This window comes from Desmodus rotundus, chromosome 5, assembly GCF_022682495.2.
Source record: "Desmodus rotundus isolate HL8 chromosome 5, HLdesRot8A.1, whole genome shotgun sequence".
Taxonomy (NCBI): domain Eukaryota; kingdom Metazoa; phylum Chordata; class Mammalia; order Chiroptera; family Phyllostomidae; genus Desmodus; species Desmodus rotundus.
Window position 1 is genome coordinate 13,474,342 of NC_071391.1, and position 18,801 is coordinate 13,493,142.

An 18,801-nucleotide genomic window follows, 5' to 3' on the forward strand; every position below is an offset into this window, starting at 1 on the left:
TATGCATGCATATGTATAATGTATATACATATATAATGTATATGTGTAGTATATACATATATAATGTATATATGTAGTGTATACATATATAATATAGTCTGTTATATGATATATAGAATTGTCAATTCATATATATGTGTATATGAATTGTCCCTTAAACATTTTTGGAGACTTAAACGGAGATTGTTTAAAGATGACAATAGGCACGCTTTCCCTCTGGGAGCATGCCTGTGTCTTTCCCTTCCCTGTCTTCTTCCACTCAGGCGTGCTTCCTCCGTGGTTCTGGCTCCTAAATCCCAGGGGCCTTTCTTTGTTTCTCTAACTTGTTTCCTGAGCCTACGCCCCCAGCCGGCTCACTTCTACCAGCTCTGTAACTTTCTAAATACACTTTCTCTTATAATTAGGAAAAAATACACACTAAATTATAATGCCAATGTTATAATGTCTTTCATTTTGACTGGATTATAGGCTCTTAAAGAACTCTCTCGTTTTCTTTTTATATGTTTATTCTCTGGGTCTTCTTCCTTCTTAGGGGGAGGTGCGGTAACCTGTATTATTGCTAATACTTGGTAATCAATATTTGTACTGATCTGACTATGCGATTTCTTTGAATTGTACCTAGGATGTACATATTTAATCCATATTTGTGCTGAACATATTTGTTTGTTTACTAAGAGACCAGAAAGAGGCTAGAGTTGTGACGATGAAAATGCCAACACACTTTGTCAGGTTCTGAACCCAGAGACTCGATCATTATGTAAGAAACTTGCCTGTGGTTGTAGGCCGTTGGAAAAAAATAAAAGAGAAAGGCAGTAGTACCGGTGTTGGTTGTTTCTTTTTTCCCCTGTCTTAAGGACTACACAACCCTGAATTTTCCCAGCTTCTCCTTGCTATTCTTGTGGGAGCTGAATTGGAGCTTTAATAGACTTTTCACTTTGTTCCTCAGTCTGGATTCTCTCTCTGTGCCTTTGTCATATGTACACATATGCGTACACATACACATATCTGTATCTATGTATCTATCCAAAATCTTTTTTTTTTTTTTACCTCACTAGTCCGTGAGGAAACTAAGTATCAAGTTAGCTCAATTGGGATAGTGTTGGGAGTCCATAAGGTAGTAGCTGAACTATAGGTAAGACAAGTGTTACTGTGCTATGGACTGGATCTTCAACACTCCAGAAAAACTCCAGTTCTCCTAACAATTTAGCCGGCAACCGACACAGAAAATGGCAGAAACACAGGTTTTCTTTACTCCCTGGCTTATGATCCTTGTGGGTTTGTTTGTTTTTGCCTTCGACGGGAGCCGGACTTCGAGCAGAACCGAGATGCTTTTCGGCGCTCGACTGCAGTTCCTTGAACGACTGCGCGGGCGCTCCTCCTTTGATGTCTGGGACGTTCGTGTATTCGGTGATCTTTTGCGCCGTCTTCTTGCTTGATGTCTCCTCAGCGGCGGCGGCGCCGGGTTGAAGGCTGACTTATCCGCGAGGCCCCGCGCTCAGGCTGCTTTCTCCCGCTGGTCGGTAGAGCGGACCCTCGCTTCCTTTCTGCCTCTTCTTCCTCTTCGCGGCTCAGTCCGCTCGCTAGGCTGCAAAGCGAGCCCCCGTCCGCCCTGCAGGTAGGCCCGGGAGGAGCCTGGGAGGCCCGGCCCGGCATCCTTCCGCCGTCTGGTGGAGGAGACCTTGGCGCCGGCGGGTGGGCGGGCGGGTCGGCTGCGGAGACGCGGCCAGAGGAGGAGCTTCCCGGCTGCGTTCGGGGGCGCGGTCGGAGAGGCGGCGGGGCGCGGAGGGAGAAGCCGGAAGGAGCGAGAGATGCCGGGGCTGCTCGGTGGGTTCGGTAGGCAGGGGACGCTGGGTCGAGGGCGGGTGTTGTCACCCCCAGCGTGGGGGGAATCGCTTTCCCGGAACCGATAGGGCGTTGTGCGCTCTGACCCGGCTTCCTTTCTCCTCCCTCCCACCCTAGCTCTCTGGTCCGGACTCGGTGGCGCTGGGGACCCCCGATGAGGTGGGCCTTCGAAGGGGCTCCGGCGCCGGGGGCTCCGGCTCCTCCGAGCGAAGAGTTCTGCTCTCACCTGTCTTGCGTAGGGAAACTGAGGCCGGGATCTGGGGCGTGTCCGTCCCCCGTGTCCCCAGCAGATCTTTAACCGCGACTCGCCGTGTGGGTGTCCGTGCTTTCTGCTCCCGAGGAACGCAGACTTGTCCCTGGCGACTTCGCTGGGAAGGACCGTGCGCCCTTCCGTCGCGTCTGCTTCTCAGAGTCTGTGTTGTGTTCGCGAGAGTAACAATGCCAGTTTCATTCTGTCTCTGGTAGCAAATGTCGGTTGTTGTTGAGCTGGCTTTCTAGCTGGCACCTCTCTTGCCCCTCAGCCCGCTTCTCCGCGGGAATCTCAGCCGCGGGGTGGGAGGTTGAGGTCCGACGTGGTGGTCACGCTCTTGCAGTCAGACGTGTGTCCCCAGAGACTTCGGTTTCTACGGAGAATCCGAGCCCGGGGTTCGTCTTTCTTTTGTCAGAGCAGTTGTTCCCCGTTGGAGCAGCGGCTTGGTTACTGCATGTGCTGGAGCTAAAAAAGCTGAGTGTAACACTCACACATCGAGATACTTAAATTGAAAGTTAGCTCTCGGGGAGCTCCCTTCCGTTTGCCTGTCGTCTCCCAGCGTGGAGACTTTGGGGACTAAGTGTACTTAACTCGTTTTGTTGTCATTGGAGTCAGTGTCACGGCGCTCATTTGTGTAACTTTTTTGCTGGAAAAAGTAATCAGCGGAGAGGTCATTGGAGGTTGAATAAGTATTTCCGCAGTATGTGGAGTAAGTAGGAGGGTGGTTTTAAGGGAGGACAGACAAAATCCCCGTCCTTGGATAGAAACTGTACAAGTTCACGTTCCTTCAGCGGTTTCAGAATCCAGCGTGAGCGGTGGAAGGGTCGTTGTCCCTGTGATTGGTTTTTGCTTTTGCTTTTGGGAGGTCAGCGAGGTTTAGCTGCGGGGCCCTTGGTGACGCGGGGCTTCCGCGCTCCCAGGACGGGGTCAGGGAAGAGCCGCCGGAGGGGAAGTCGGGCGCAGAGTGTGATCTCCGAAGAAAGCTGCTCCGGTGGGAGAGACTTGGTGCCGGAGGAAGGAATTGGGGGAAGGAAGGGGCGCTGTCCCCCGGGGGCTGGTCGGTTTGCGCAGAACTGAGAGGTAGTGTGGCGTCTCATCAGCTCCTAGTGGATACTAAATAATAAATGGGGTTCGCCGTGCGAGTCAGAAACAAATGTGAGGAACATTTTGTTCCGTTTTTGTGGGAAATGCTTAGCGGAGGCTTGCGTTGCATTGAGGAGGAAAAGAAACACGGTGGTTGTGGTGGGGAGGTTGTGTGAATGCAGCTTCTCCCTGCTTTGTGAGAGGGACTCACCCAACGTTCCTGTTTCTTGGCTGAATCGTGTGCTGTGCTGTCAGTGTCAGTTTCCTCTCAGAAATTGACAGGCTCAGAATGGGACGGAGTAACTCTGCCTTCTCTTTCGGTAAAGAAAGTTCTCTGGGTTGGTAAAGAGGCGAACTTCTTTGAATGTCTTCTCGAACTTGCCCTGGAAGGAGTTACGTATGTCAGTTGAAAACAACTGGTTATTTTCATTAGCGAAGTAATAACTTAGTTTTATATTGTATATTTTCAACATGTGTGAAGAAGCTTACGAAACTTATATTTTTACATTTTTTAGAAGATTTTATTTATTTATTTATTTTTAGAGAGGAAAGGGAGAGAAACATCAATGTGTGGTTGCCTCTCGCACGCCCCCTACTGGGGACCTGGCCCGAAACCCAGGCATGTGCCCCAACTGGGAACCGAACCCATCACCCTGTGCTTCGCAGGCCCCTGCTCAAATCCACTGAGCCACACCAGCTGGGGAAACTTTTATATTTTTGATCATGGTCCTTTAAGCTGCTTATTAATACTGAATCCATACAGTTATGGTCTTCAAGGATCTTCATGAATGTTGGCAGTTTATGTTGATAATTTATCTCACTCTTAAAGGAATGAGAGAAAAGGTTTTGTTGTTATCGTACTTAAGTCTCTTTTAAAGCTGTCTTGATAATTTTTTTTTAAGATTTTATTTATTTATTTTTAAAGCAAGGGGAAAGGAGGGAGAAAGAGAGGGAAATACCAGCTGCCTCTTGCATACCTCCCCCCGCCCCCCCCCCCCCCAACCAGGGACCTGGCCCACAACCCAGGCCTGTGCCCTGACTGGGAATTGATGACCTTTCCTGACCCACTGAGCCACACCAGTCAGGGATGATGAAGTTATTTTGGAATGGGATGCACATCTTTTTGCCCAGTGGTTTGGTTTACAAAAAAACAAAAACAAAACCAAAAAACCCCAACCCCCCCAAAACCTAAAGTTCCTTTAATCATAGTCATTCTTATTTCTTTCTCCAATTGTTCCTCATAAACCTAAAGATAACTTTCTGTTTCTTGTCATAATTTCTGTTTATACAGAGGTACTGTGGTACAACCTGTTCTGTGGTTTAACAGTGATTTGTATTTTACATTTTAAAGCCTGTTCTCTCCCTCAAGTTAATTAGATCTATTTTTTCCTTTTCCTAAAACTAAAATTAGTTACTGATAGATAAAAAATTTTGTGATCAGTTTTTGTCAGAGTGTATTTATGTATCCAGTAGTGCATGGCAATCTGCCAAAGTGATGTGGTAAGAAAAAAAAAACAGATTAAGGAATCAGGAGACCAGGATTTAATTCCAAGGTTTACTAGCTTAACTAGCTGAGAAGTCTTGTACAAATTTTTAAAGGAGGCTGTAGGGAAGGTTACTGTCCAACATGTGTTTAATCTCATTTAGTACTCATAATAGTCCTTCAAGGTAGATTCTATTTTCCCGATGGAAAATAAACTGAACTCAGAGAGAGTAAATAATTTGACCAAGATCACACAGCAAGTGTATAGCAGAGCTGGGCTTGAGATCCAAGGCTTTGAATGCTTTTATGCGTCTGTATTTATTTATTTTTTAAAAAAGGTTTTATTTCTTTATTTTTAGAGGGGAAGGAAGGGAGAAAGAGAGGAGGAGAAACAGCAATGTATGGTTATCTCTTACGCCTACCCCCACCCCCACCAGGGACCTCGCCCACAACCCAGACCTGTGCCTTGCCTGGGAATCGAACCAGTGACCCCTTGCTTCACAGGCTGGCACTCAATCCACTGAGTCACATCAGCCAGGGCTATGAGTCTGCATTTAAAGAATGGGAAAGATAACACTTCTATCATAATTCTTCTGTTGAAAAAGTACATGAACCTTCTTTGAAAAGATAAAGTGCTCTTCAAATGTTAACTTGCATGCTATCTTACAACAACAGTGAACAGATGTCATCTAGGTTCTTGGACTACTTGTTTTTTTCAAGGCACCATTATGCTTGACAAGGAGAATAGAGGTGATAAACATTAAGCCATCATTGAAAGAGCTTCCTAACATGATGTGGAAAGGAGTTAGTGCGTGGCAGTGCTAGTGAAATGTGAATTTTAGGTGCTGCATGTTTAGATGGAGTGAGACTAAGCATATTTACCCCCTCTCTTCCAGTTAGTCCTAGTTTGTGTGTCTGTAGATTAGTATACTATCTTTTCTAACTTGCTCTCTGTCTCTTCCTTTGCTCCTGGGGTTGATATTTCCACTTTTCCATCTAAACTTTTCCCCTTCTTCATTGAGTATTTTTTTCTACTGTGTTTATTCCTGAGGTATGCCTATTACACCGTTGGAACTATTTCTTTATTGTGACTCTGTATTTCAACCGTTACCATTTCAGACTTTTTGTTCATCCAGCAAATATTTATTGAATGCTCATTAGATGCTGGAATACAAAAGACGACATGAAGGTTCTTGCTCTTATGGAATTTATTCCAGTGGGAAGCAGAGTTGACTGGGTATCTGATGAATACTGAAATTTAGGCTGTGCTCTGAAAGAAACAATCCAAGGCTGACAGAGATGGAGTGAGGAGGGCGCTGTGTGTCCACAGGGATTGCAGTTGTCAGTCATGACATCCTTAATCCCCCTAAAGTTGTGGTTATAACATACCACCATTCAGTAAATTATAGTTCCCTGCTGCTGCCATCACAATGGAAGTCTTCATTTAAGATTGCTACATGTAATAGTTGTCTGTTACTTAATGTATGATGACCCTGGGTTTGCTGTGGTAAAGGATAAGTAGGGCTTATAAATATCCAGAGTGCTTGCCTACTGAGTTTAATGCTAATGTGACCTAAATTTAATTAGTTCTCATTTTTTCCCCAAATAACTCTCCTTTGGAAGTTGGGATCCGTGAATTCAAACACTAAATACATGCCATTCCTTCAGGTGTATTTGTAGCAAGGAATAAGCTGAAGTGCCTTATTTAAGGCGACAGACTTAGGAGAATTGTCTGAATTTGAGAGACGAAAAATGTAGCTTCTGCTGAGTGTTTATATAACAATATCTATAATCTTATTTGGTGCCTTCTAAGAATTAAAAGTATTTTTTAAAAAACTTGTATTGATTTTAAGTACTTTTTTTTAGATTTTATTTATCTATTTTTAGAGAGAAGGGAAGGGAGGGAGAAAGGGAGAGAAACATCAATATGTGACAGAAACATCCATTGGTTGCCTCTTGCACATACCCAACTGGGGACCTGGCCCGCAACTCAGGCATGCGCCTTTCCTGACTGGGAATCGAACCAATGACCTTTCGGTTCACAAACTGTCATTTAGTCCACTGAACCACACCATCCAGGGCTATTTATTGATTTTAGAGGGGGGGGGTTGTCGAGAGAAAGAGAGAGACAGACAGACAGACATTAACATTGACCCACTGCTCCACTCATTCACACATCCATTAGTTGACTGCTATATGTGCCCTGACTGGGTATCGGACCCACAACCTGGGCTCATCAGGATGATGCTCTAACCAACTGAACCACCTGGCCAGGGACCAAGAATTAAAAGTATCTTGCAAACATTTTTAGTACTACTTACTGGAATCTCTTTTTTCCTTTCCTTTTTAAAAAAAAATTACTGATTTTTTTTTTAAGAGAGAAAGAGGAAGGGGGGGAGAGGAAGAGAGAGAGAGAGATATTGATTGATTTGTCATTCTACTTATTTACGCATTCATCGGTTGATTCTTGTATGTGCCCTGACCAGGGATCTAACTGTAACCTTGGTGTATCACCTTGGTGTTATCAGGATGATGCTCTAACCAAGTGAGCTACCTGGCTAGGGCCTTTTTTTTCTTTTCCTTTTTCCTGTTTCCTTTTCTTTTCTAATAGAGAAAAGAAGAGGGTAAGAACTGAGCTTTGGAACATAGCAACATTTAAAGATTGAGTCAAAGGGGAGAAATCATGGGTTTTGAAAAGGACACCCAGTGTGGGATCAGGAAAATCCCAACAGTGAGATATTGAAGAAAGTGGGGGTCGGGGAGGAATTTTTTAAAAGTAAGGAAGCTTGGGCCCTGACCATGTAGGTCCATTGTCCTGATAGACTGAGGTTGTGAGTTCAATCCCCGGTCAGGGCATATAAAAGAAGCAACCAATGAATGCATAAATAAGGAGAATGACAAATTGATGTTTCTCTCTCACCCCACCAAATCAATAAATAAAAAATAAAATTAAGGAAGCTTGTTACTTGTTTGCCTTTCTGCTAAGAGGTCAAGTTAGATAAGAATAGAGAATTGACAATTGGCTTTGGGAACAAGGAGATCATCAGTAATATCCATAAGTGATCTTGAGGGAAGGCAGAACTGGATCAGGCTGAGGAGTGAATGTAAACTGAGGAAGGGGGAACAAGCACTGTAGAGAGTGGAATCATATATATTTTTTCATTTCACAAGCATTTTATTAATCAGACAACCGTCAGCTTGCTCAGCCCAGAGAAATAATTGCTTCCTAGAGCTTTCTGGAAGCCAGGTGCCTGCTCCCTGGGCCCCCTTCAGGAATCGGGGTCTGCAGGGCCTCAGTTGAGTTCCTTCTGTGGGAGGTACGACTCACAGGCAGACGTGATGGCAGCCACAAACACTGTGAACTCGTTGAAGTCTACCATGGCGTCTCCATTGGTGTCCAGGTGCTTGAGCAGTTTGTCCACAGCCTCCATGTCCCTTCTGCTCTGTAGGAAGCCTGGCAGCTCCTTCTCCAGGAGCACCTTCATCTCGCCCTTGCTCAGGCTCCATGCGTTGCCATCTGCCCCCACATACTGGGCAAAGACATCGATGATCAAGGCCAAGGCTGTCTCCAGTCGTGAATGGTGCTGGCTGTGGATCCATGTCCCTCGGGGTGGCTGATGTGGCTGAGGAAACCTGGACTCATATTTTTATCTGTAGAATTAACTGAGGTAGATATCACATTTGATGATTTCATCATTTGTTTATTTCAGCTTCCCAGGATAAAACATATATTCTTCCATGAATCAAAGTTACTTTATTTTAGGCATATATGCCAATGATATAATGAAATATCTAAAATTTTGTTGAGTCGAAGAGCATTAATATGCATGTTTGATTTGGGGGATATTTTGGTCTAGCTGACCAGTGAAAACAGGGGCAGAAAAATGTCTTCCCAAACTCTTGAATAACAACATAGTGGCACTGACTCTGGAGCCAAGCAATCTGGGTGCAAAATCCCAGTGCCACTACTTACTTACTAGCTGTGCAACTTGGGCAAGTTATTAATCTCTCTGTGCCTCTCCTCATCTGTAGAATATCATATAGTTGTGAGAGTTAAATGAGTTAATATATGTAAAGAACAGCACATAGCACTGTATATGCTAGTGTCATTTGCAGTGTTATTATTATTATAACAAGATAAAGGCTACAAGGTCTGTCTGGAAAGGATCCAGCCATGTACAATGAAAAATAGAGGCATTTATTGAAGAAGATACAAGATACTGGAAACATTGCACACAGGACAATGACTCCTCAGTCCCCTTTAAACTAGGCACCTTGGAACCTCACACAGTTCTCCCAGTGTCTCTTCCACTGTTCAAAACACTGCAAAATCCTTTGTTGGAATCATCAGCTTTCCTGTTGTATTTTCCTGAATCTCATCAACGGTCTGAAATCTCTTGCCTTTTAAAGGTGATTTTAGTTTTGGGAAAAGCCAGAAGTCACAGGACGCCAAATCTGGGCTGTATGGCTGAGTCACCTGGGTGATTTGATGTTTCGCCAAAAAACCCTGCACAAGAGGAGGAGAGGTGATGCATGAGCGGGCGCGTTGTTGTGAAGTTGCCAATCAGCAGTTGCCCATAGCTGTGGCCTTCTGAATCATCCAAATAGTTTCCATGGAGGAGTGTTCAAGCTTAATGCAAAATTTGATGCAGATTCCTTGCTCTACTTGCTCAGTCATTTTAAACAAGACGGCCACACAGTACAGATGCTCGCTCATCAGTGTCTACCACCCCACTGACTAGTACAGTGAAATTGTCATTGTTCATGCATGCGCATTCCAGTCCACTCCCTTCGCCGCCAGGTTACATTGGTTTTGCACAAACTGTTCTCATTACATTAACAGTGGCTGGACTTTTTCTGGACAGATCTTGTCATATATATCCTTCAAAAGGAGAATAAATAATAGTGATACTTAGATTGAAGTTTAGGGTGTTTTGAGAAAACTTGAATAGGGAGTTGGAAGTTAAAGCAGCATATATGTGCCTCCTTCCCCTGAATGCCCTTCAGATTAAAGTAAGAGGTAAAGTCCTTACTGGGAGAGAGAAACCTAGAAAGCAGCATTGTCTGAACGAGTTCCAAATATAAGATAGGTGGCAAAATTTTGAGGATTTTGTAATACAAGTAGCAAAACAGACCAGAGGTATTTTAGAAACAGAAGAACATTTCTTTGCAAAACAGGTAGAAAATATTAGCATCTTAATTTTACCATCTATTTGTTTTATATTATTTTTTCAATTTTTAAAAATTCTCACCTAGGACATGCTTATTGATTTTAGAGAGGGGGGGGGGAGGGAGGGAGAGAGAGAGGGAGAGAAACATTGATTTGAGAAACATTGATTGGTTGCCTCTTTTATGTGCCCAACCTGGGACCAAACCTGCATCTTAGGCATGTGCCCTGACCAGAAATCGAACTCGACTTTGCAGTTTATGAGAGGACGCTCTAACCAACTGAGCCACGCTGGCCATGGCGAGTTTTACCGTCTATTTAAACAGTGACTTACCATCTTTTTGAACATGACTGGTGCTTGAAGGATTTTGAAGTTGATTAAAGACATGGAAAAGAATGATATTTAGGGAAAAGTCAAAGCTACCAAATTGCCTTGGGTAAACTTCTGGAATAATGAACATATTTTTTGCATAATGGTAAAGACTAAGAATCCAGTAGCGTTGGTTCTTTATGCCAAATTGCTTCAGTCTTTGCCTTAACTGTTTGTTTTCCTCTCTAAGTCTTTATAATATTCCTTCTCTGTCATTAAAAAAACCTAATGATTATAGTGAAGTCTGTTTTTTTATTTCATTCATTCAGTCAAGGTTTATTGAGTGTCTGTCTCTGTGATAGGTAGTGAGGATACCATACGAACTGATCAGAACCATTGCTTATTGAAATGCTTTGAGCCAGGTACTATACTAAGTGCTTTGTGTCATTGATTCTTTTCATTCTCATAACAACCTTATGGTGTAGGTACTTTCATTCCTCCCATTTTATAGATGTTGAAATTGTGGCACAGAGAGGCTAAGTAGTTTGCCCAAACTCGTAGAGTTAGTAAGTGGCAGAACCAGGATTTGAAACCCAAGTACCCTAATTTCAGAGTCCCTTGCTCTTAATCCCTATATTGATTCTAAACTACAAACAATTCTAAACTTTCTAAACTACTGTCACTGTACTAAGACTAGAGTGAAAAAAATAGACATTGTCCATGCCCTTATAAAAATTATAGTCCAGAGGAGAGAATCAGTTAAAAAAAAAAAAGCACCAGTAAATGTGTAATTGCAAAGTGTGTAAAGTCCCATGATGGATAAGTAAAAAGGAGATTATAATAGGGGAACTTGTATTATATTGGAGCTTTGGGGAGGTTTCTCTGAAGTGATACTTAAGCAGAGACTAGAAGGATGAAAAGGGAAGGTAAAGGCAATGTCACATAGGACAGGCTTGGGGTGGGAAAGACTTTAGCACATTTCAGAAACTGAAAGGACATTGGTGTGGTTGGAACACAGTGGGGAGGAAGGGAAGAGGCTTAGTACAAGGATAGAGACTTAAAGCAGGACTGCGTCGAGGAGTTTGGATTTCTTTTTAAAGTATAATTGGAAGCCTTTGAAGGTTTTAAGGTGAGTGTTGTGATCTTATATGATTTTAAAAGATTTCTCTGGCTACATTGTGGAAATTTTTGGATTAAAAAAATTGGAAATTATAGAAAATTTGGAAAGAGAAAAGGGGGAAGTGTGATAGTTGGGATGTCTTATTGTGATCCAGGCAAAAGATGATGATGGTTTGGATTAGGCTGTAGGCAGTGGGGATGGAGGAAAGTAGAAAGGTTCAGTAGATATTTTAGAATTAGGACAGGCAAGACCTAATGGATAGTATATGTGGGAAGAGGTGTCAAGTATGATTCCCAGATTTCTGGCATGAGCATCTGGGTAGATGAAGTTGCCATTTCTGAGATGGAAACACTGGAGGAGGAGCAGATTTTGATTAGAGTTGGGGAGTGGAATGAAGACCTCAATTTTAGTCATGCTAAATGTGAGATGTGGGAAAACATACAAGTGGAGACATCAGGCAAGCAGCCTTTGAGCTAAGGCTCAAAAGTGGTGCTGGAAATAAATCTGGATGCTTTTGGTATATATAGGTGGTATTTACAGGCAAAAGAAATGGAGATTACCTGGAGGAAAGGTATGTATAGCTTAGGAAGAGTGCTCAGGATCTGTCTCTAAGGAACTTAAGAGAAAAATCTCAGAAATGGAGAGAGGAGGAGCATGTTTCAAGAAGGGAAATGATCCACCTGTATTTTATTTCAGCAACATAGAGATCATGATGATTATAGCAAAAACAGTATTGGAGGAAAGTAGGGCAAGAAGCTAGGTTGAAATGGTTTTAAGAAGTGGGAAGGGAGGTAGTGGAAATGGTTTGTATATTTTGATTATTAGAATGTCTGCCTTCCCATAAGGAGTAATATTTTAAGAAGAAGTAATACAATAAGGTCCATGAAGATAGGAACAATACCTTTTCATTTTTGTGTTCTTGACTGCTTAGCTTTGGTGGTGTGTCAGGAGGGTTGTATTAAAGGAGAAAGGGGTGAGGGAATCAGGATATTTGCCAAATGAGGAGAGTAATGATTCCTATGGTTTCTATATGTGGCCTGGGAGTTTAGGGTTTATGTACTTTTCGGCCTAGCTATTTATTCACCTTTCTTTTTGCACCTTCCTACCTAGTGTGTCTTTGTATTTTGGTATTAGCTTTTAAAGTTCTTTCTTTACTTGTATTTTTTCTTACTGTTCTCCTGTTATTGTTGCTATAGTTAATTAGCTGATGTGCTTAATTATTTACTCTATCTCTTTATTCATTCACTTATTTAATGGTCCTTATTTCCATATAGGATACTGTATAATTGTGACTCCAGTCTTGATTTGGGTTTCTATTTTGTTCCCCATTTACTTATTCTTTGCTTAGAGTCTAGTTGGCTATATTCAAATAACATTAAACATTTGTCTACCGTTCTACCTGGAATTTTATATGCTGACTTTCCAGGGAAGGACTAGGCATTTTATGCATATCTTCCTTGTTAGTTCTTCTACCATTCTTTAAAAAAGTTATTGATGTAACACACAATTAGCCATTTTGAAATGAATAATTAAGTGGCATTTAGTATATTCACAGTGTTGTGTAACTGCCATCTCTGTTTAGTTTTAAAACATCTCCATCACTCCAAAAACCTCTTTTCCAAATAAGCAGCTTCTTTTCATTCCTCCTTTCCACCGGCCCCTGGGAACCAGCAATCTGCATTCTGTTTTTATGGGTTGACCTGTTTTGGATATAATGGAATCATACAATCAATGTACATATAACCATTTGTGTATGTCTATACCACAATTTCTTTATCCATTCAGCTGTTGAACACTTGGACTGTTTTCACCTTTTGGGTATTGTCAATAGTGTCAGTTGTCAATAGTGTGTGTAAGATGTGTATACAGGTACTTGTTTTCAGTCGTTTTGGATATGTACTTATGAGTGGAATCGCAGGGCCATAGAGTATGTGATTTGAGAGTTGTTGGCTGGGTTTAGAATGGGATTGAGAATCTTTTCCTGTATGTTTAATTTTTTGAGAACTATGTTACCCTAACATACTGGTTTTATTATTTGCATTTTACTGATGGTATAATTGAGGCACAACATCTGCATCATCTTCAGAGCAAGTCAGTGATGGAGCTGGGAATTTAAGACTTAATCATGTTCTTTGTCTAAGGTGACCCATTTAAAGACATGTTGCATTTACATGAAGCTGTTTGAAATGGGCTTCCTATATTTTATAATGTCTTGAAAAGATATTGTTCAGGTGCTGTTAAGCAGATGTTCTCTTTCCATAGAGGACAAGACAAGAGGGAATATGTTTTAATTGCAACAGAAGGGATATAGCTTACAAATTAGAAAGAACTTCCTGACTGTAAGATGTTGGAATGTGACCAAGGGAGGTTGTGAAATTATCTTCCCCTAGGACTTAGTAACTATCTTTCTAGGATGATTTAGGTTTGGGCTTGTTTAGAAATGAGGGAGATAACAAAGGACTTGCTGAAGTCCCTGGTAACCCCAGAACGTAGTTGTGCGATAGTTAATCAAAACAGTATTTCTGGCATTTTAATGAATATGTTTTCATTTTCCTTATGAGGAAATGATCAATAGCAAGTAGGTGAATTGCTCAAGGTCTTCTGGTAAAATAGGCAATTAACATTCTGAATCTTATGCTGAGAAATGTGTTTTTTATCATAAATGAGTTTTCATGGCTGTATGATGAATTTTTAATTTTTATTTTATTTATTTTTTGTATGATGTATTTTTGTTATGATTTTCTTTCTACAACATGGGGATCAAAGCCAACATCTGTGGCTTCTGTAGAGTATGTGATTTGAAAGTTGTTGGTTCGGTTTAGATTCAGACTGAGACTCTCCTGTAGAAATTAATTTGGGCTCCTGCTATACATGTAGAAATAGGAACACATTATCAATAACAGATTAAGGTAATCGATTCTTTATTACTATTTTAGCATGTGCGAGGTTAAAATTATTTAGATGAAGCTGCACATAACCTAAATGTATTTTTGGTTTGTGGTGCCTGGAGAAATAGAAGCCCCAAAGATTGGCAAATGAACATTAGATTCTGTTGCAGAACATAAACATAAAAGTACTCATTAAATGCAATGTTAAGTTCCCAGCTTATTGATTTTAGAGAGAGAGGAAGAAAGAGAAGAAGGGGAGAGAGAAACAAACATCAAGTTGTTTTCCCATTTACTTATGCATTCATTTGGTTGCTTCTTATATGAGCCCTGACCAGGGATCGAACCCACAACTTTGGTGTATCGGGACAACACCCTAACCAACTGAGGTACCCCACCAGGGACTGTATTGAGCTTTCTTGAATTGACAACAGCTGTTATCTCTGCAGTATAAAAGAGAAGGGAGCCAACTTTTGAGTAATATAAAATCACTATGTACTGGGAATTTTATATTTGTTCCTCCATTTAATATTCATTACAGACCTGTAAAGTATATGGTGGTATCTCTTGTAAAGGACCAGAAAAAGTAAAACCTTTTCTTGCCAAAGGGTATATAAATGGTGAATGGCAAATCTGAGATGGAAAATGCAGTCTTGTGTTTCAAGCTAGTGTTTTTTTCAAATTGTGTTCTTTGGAGATGCTCAGGGATGACTGTGAGAGTAAGGGAAAGCTTTTGTCTTACCACTCTGCTTAAATCAGAGCAGCTCAATTTTGATCTGTTTTATGTTTTAGTGTTTTCATGTAAGATTTTATTTGGAAAAAGGGGTTTGCTTCTTAAAGAGAAAAAAAGAAAGAAAGAAAGCCTGGAAGACAACTGAGGAATTATGAAAGAAAATTCATTATAACAACCCGAATATTGAAAAAATGGCTAAATTATATAACTGCCAATCAAGAAATTATGTCAAAGTTGAAGTGACTTGATGTCACATCCACATGTGCAAGTGCAGATATTCTGTCCTTAGGGAAAGTAGAATAGTGGAAAAAGAGCATGGACTTGAGGGTAGGATTTTTAATCCCACCCCGGGTAGCTGTGTGATTTGGAGATACTTCTTTAAACCTGGTGCACACAAATATACAATGGGTGATAACACCTGTCTTTGAAGAGTGGTAAGGATCAGAAGTAACATGTAAAGTGCCTGGCTTATAGTAGATACCCCCCAAATACTAGCTATTGCTAAGATGATGATGTTGATGGCAATTTTTTAGTGTATTGACATATCCCTCCCTATCTAGGGAGGGATCCTAGAATAGTTCCCAAATGCCTGAAGAGCTCCCACCATATCAAGGATGAGCAGCTCTTTACCTTTCCCTGCACCCATAATGGGAGCTTAGCATGTTTGTTTTTGATAAAGTTACTCCTTAAACTCCACTTTAAAGTTGGTCTTTAAATTGTGCATGATTATTTCTTCATGGATGCATCTATCTTTGATGAAATGAGAAAACTTGAATTTCATTAAGTTTATTTTCATTGGACTTTGAAAGAAGCAGCTTTGGAAAGGGACCCCATACAGTGAGTTGAGAGACCTGGGCTTTTGTCTCAGAGCTGCCCATAGTCTTGTAACAATGGACAGGTGAATTTAACTTTTTAATATCTTATGTTCAAAACGATGTCTGAGTCACTTTTAATTCTGTACATCCATGATTTTGACCAAGAATGTTAAAAATACTTTAACTTCATTGCCAAAATTCCAAAAAAAAAAAAAAATCACAGTATTATTTTTGGAGAAGGAGCCTTACCCTGTTTTGAGCTGGCAAGCTTTTGCTCATACTTATTGAGCATGTCCAGGGAAGTGTTTTATTTAGGACATTATAGACCTTTTGCCCAGGGATCAAGGAGGGAAATATGTGACTTGTGGAATATTAGAGCAGAGCCCTGCTGGGTAGCTCTGTTGGTTAGAGTATTGTTCCGATACATCAAGGTTGCAAGTTCAATCCCAGGTCAGGGCACATTCAAGAATCAACCAATGAATGTGTGAATAGGTAGAGTAACAAATTGATGTCTGTCTGTCTCTTTCTCTTCATCCTACCGCCCTTCTCTCCTTTCTCTCTCTCTCTCTCTCTTTCTCTCTCTCTCTCTCTCTCAAATCAATCAATAAATTAAAAGTGCCTTGACCAGATGGCTCAGTTGGTTGGAGCATGTTCAGTACACCAAAAGGTTTTAGGCTCAATTCCTGGTCAGGGCACATACCTAGGTTCAGTCTCCAGTTGGGGTGAGTACCGGAGGCAACCAATTGATGTTTCTCTTTCACATTGATGTTCTCTTTCTCTCTCTCTTCCCCTTCCTCTCTCTCTAAAATCAAGAAACATAAACTTGGTTAAGGATTAAAAAATTAAAAAGAATATCAGCAAAATTGAAACGAGAATTGTAAGGAAGCTAATGTGAGAGATTATCATTTGCTTTTGGAAGGATAGTTGGATTCTTCAAACCCATCGTACTTCTGTACTTCCTTGAGGATGTAACACTTGCCACATTTCAGTATGGTAATTAGAGTTACAATGTATTGTATCCCCACTAGACTGAACGTTGGAGGCCTTTGCTGTTTGTTTAAATTTTGCTTGTTTGTTTTTTTTTTCCCCCCATCTCTTTGACCTTGTCACCTATCATAGGGTTTGGCACAGAGTATAGTCCTCACCCCCTGCCTCACCTCCCCCACCCCCTGCCACCAAATATGATACATGGGAAAAAAATGAGTCAAAGTCAGTAGACATATTTAGAAAATTGCTTCTACCTAAATACACTTGTTAAGTTTATTGAATCTCTTCTGTTTGCATGGAATAATATAGAAAGACCTGGTAAAGTACAAAAGCCACTAGTTCGTAGCTTTGAACTCCAACTTTACCACTTACTGGCTGTTTGATCATGGGCAAGTAATTTCACATTGGGCCAGGTTTGTATGTTAAATGGGAGTATGGTAGGAAGGGGATTTAGAGATCTTAGCACTTAATCGTGGTAGTAGCTGTTATTACAAATGGATGTTTTAAAAATAATCAGTAATACATTTTGCTTGAAGGAGGAATATATTTTCACGGAAGTTTGTTTGCTATGGCTTGAGTATGTGGGAGTATTATCTCCTCTTACAGTTTTCTACTGAAAAGAAATCATTTAGCATTTCTTCCTTGTGAGCCCACAGGATAGTTTCATGGAGGAGTCGTGGGGGGGGGGGAATGGGATCCTTGAATAGCTGCTGAGGACCTTGTTTTTATTTTTTTGCAGATCTCTTTAGAATGTTACTTCTATATTACATAGTCTCTCTTTTACTCTGACTGAATGCTGCTAACTCAGCTATTGTACATTAGCATTGTAAACATTTATCAGATTTGCCCCAGTCAGAAAATACTGTATGCTTCTCATCTTGCTTGATGCTCAAAGATTTTTTTTTAACTGTCTATGACATGGTGATAATAAATGAAGAAGGTAGGCTGCAGGGTAATATGTAGTGTATGTGTTCCCATTTTGATACAGGAAACAAGAATTGTTACATGCATGCATGTTTATATGAGCAGTGAGTTGCATGTTTATCTCAAGAGGGTGAAAATAGGAGGGGTTGGGAGGGAGATGGACCACAGACTGTTGTTTTACTTGTTATAAGGAGCATGTGTTACCTATTTTTTAAAAATTAAAGTTTTGACTCTGAGGTAATTGTAGATTTACATACAGTTGCTGGGAAGTGAGAAAGAGAGATCCTTTGTGCCCTTTACCCAGTTTCCCCCAATGGTAACATTTTATAAATCTGTAGTACACTATCACAACCTGGGTATTGCCATTGATACAGTCAAGATACAAGTCTAGATACAGAACATCACCACAGACTACTCTTCTGGTGCCTTTTTGTAGCCACTCCCACCTCCAAATCATAAAGATCTTATAGTGTGGTGGATGAAGTTGCAATAAAGCTTTGTGCAGAGAATCAAGGAAAAATATCCACTGGGGAATGTGGCTTACCTCCCCCTCCCCCAGTCCTATCTGTAATCCCTGGCAATCACTGATCTGTCTCCCTTTGTTATTTCAAGAATGTTATGTAAATAGAATCATATAGTAAATAACTTTTTGGATTGGCCTTTTTTACTCAGCAAAATTCCCTGGAGACTCACCCAAGTGGCACATATCGATAGTTCCTTTTTTGATTTTGGAGTACGTTTATTAAAGATGGAGACAGCAAAACAAGGAAGGGGCTGTAATAGAAGTGACAGGAGAGAACCTGGGCAGGGCTGCTTTGGCTCACTGGAAAGTCAGAGAAAAGGGGGCCTTGGAGACAGGGGTTAGCCCAGGACGAGCTGCTGGATGAGCAGCCACAGACGTTGCTATCCTGGTTGCTAGTCTTGTCGGGACCCTTAGAGTTTAGGTGGTGTACACCTGACAGGGAAAACAGGTGTGGGCATGCTCAAGGTGTGGGTATGCTCCTAGGAGGGAGAGTGCCAGTAATTCATTTTTTAAAAAATATATTTTATTGATTATGCTATTACAGTTGTCCCATTTCCCCCCCCTTCACTCCACTCCATCACACCCCCTCCCTTCCACATTCCCCCCCTATAGTTCATGTCCATGGGTCATACATAAGTTCATTTGTTTTTAATTGCTGAGTAATATTTCAAGGTTTGGA

General features: G+C 41.2%; 1 protein-coding gene across 8 annotated transcripts in view; it reads left to right on the forward strand.

Annotated features, from left to right (window-relative positions):
* Window positions 1–1,361: 1,361 nt before the first annotated feature.
* Window positions 1,362–18,801, forward strand: part of AMBRA1 (autophagy and beclin 1 regulator 1) — a 172,037-nt gene continuing 154,597 nt past the window's right edge. For 3 of the 8 annotated variants that reach the window (XM_024558712.3, XM_024558715.4, XM_024558714.4), the window contains exon 1: window positions 1,362–1,615. The gene's annotated coding sequence lies outside the window, so the exon portion shown is untranslated. Of the gene's footprint in view, window positions 1,616–1,702; window positions 1,825–18,801 lie in introns of those variants that run through there. The other 5 variants (XM_024558719.4, XM_045194107.3, XM_053923724.1 and 2 more) reach the window with 4 other exon arrangements.